The following is a 1,384-nucleotide window of genomic DNA, read 5'->3' as shown; positions in this document are numbered from 1 at the left end:
GGACATAAGAAGACAGCCCGTGGCGGTTCTGAGAGCAGTGTTTTGGCAGGCCTGTAGCTTCTTCCAGTGGGTTGTTTTTAGGCTTGGCGACTATATAGGGGACGCGTAGCATGCAATCGGCTGGCCAATTGCTTTGTATGGGGTAACGAGCGTTTCTCTGTCTTTTCCCCAAGTACTGCCAGCAAGGGATTTGATGATTTTATTACGGCTCTGGATTTTCGGTACAATTGCGGCTGCATGCTTACCAAAATGTAGATCCTGATCAAACGTCACACCTAAGATTTTGTGGTGTAGGACAGTCGGTAGCGTAGTGCCACCCCTTGCTGGTCACGCACAAAGGCGCCTTACGGTTGCTATTAATGGTCTTTTAATACTCATGGCTCTCATGGCACAGTTTTAACGATGAGCACCAACACTGGCCTATTGTTAATCGCGCCAAAGGGGGTAATAGTTTTTTCGGCTGTTTTTAAGAGCTACAATTCCCGATGTGCGAACAGTAGCAATCACGACCACCAGTCGCTACCACGCCTCCTGACTTTCACACCATACGCCAGCACAGAAGCTATAGGACTGCGACTTTGAACACATACCTTCGTGAACGTCACTAGAAGCTCTATGTATAGCTCCGAAGACTTTCTAACGAATGGATATTATTGCGTAACTCATGGGTGAAAATAGTATAATCCTACATAATTTAAATTTTACAAGGGCCCTGGATACCTTTTTTTTTAATGTAGACCAAAATTCTTCGCTAAACCAAAACGATATTTTAGAATGAGATTCGACCGATTTTAAGTTGAAAGATGTTAAGGTTATACGCTCAGTTCAAACTGTTGTTTTCCGGCCTCTTGATACAAGAATTCATTATGAATAACCGTGTAGCTTCAGTTTTCAAACTAGTTCGACTGTCCACTACGTTAGAGTAGTAGCACACCCGGCCATTTGTTCGACTGTCTGGGGAAAACTTTTGCTTCACCACTTTTAGTGTTCTTGCGAAGGACAAAGCCTCACCTGGTAAATATATGTGCCTACGTATTCACAATGTAATATGTTATATGTAACAGGAGCCGAAACGTGTAGGTGATATTTAAACTTGGTTGATAGGCTAGAATAACTGTGATTCACTCCAAGGGACTAGTTGGGATAGGACGCCAACTTTAGGAAATGTCAAAACGGGAGACTTGGGTGTTGAATGATGAAGTGTGAAAATCAAAATTAACACATCAGATGCTGTTTTAAAGTTTCGCAAATAAACAACAGATGTTTGAATATAAGGCCAAGTAATTGTTCAAACCCTTCTATCTTCAACTTAAGTATGAGGTGATAATCACTTCAAAGGAGAGTTTAAACTCCTGGGACCTACTTGATAAGGATTTTGCATAAC

Source organism: Eurosta solidaginis, chromosome 5, assembly GCF_040869045.1.
Source record: "Eurosta solidaginis isolate ZX-2024a chromosome 5, ASM4086904v1, whole genome shotgun sequence".
In the NCBI taxonomy this organism is placed as follows: Eukaryota; Metazoa; Arthropoda; class Insecta; order Diptera; family Tephritidae; genus Eurosta; species Eurosta solidaginis.
The sequence above is the reverse complement of the archived record's forward strand: the minus strand, read 5'-3'. Positions refer to the sequence as shown.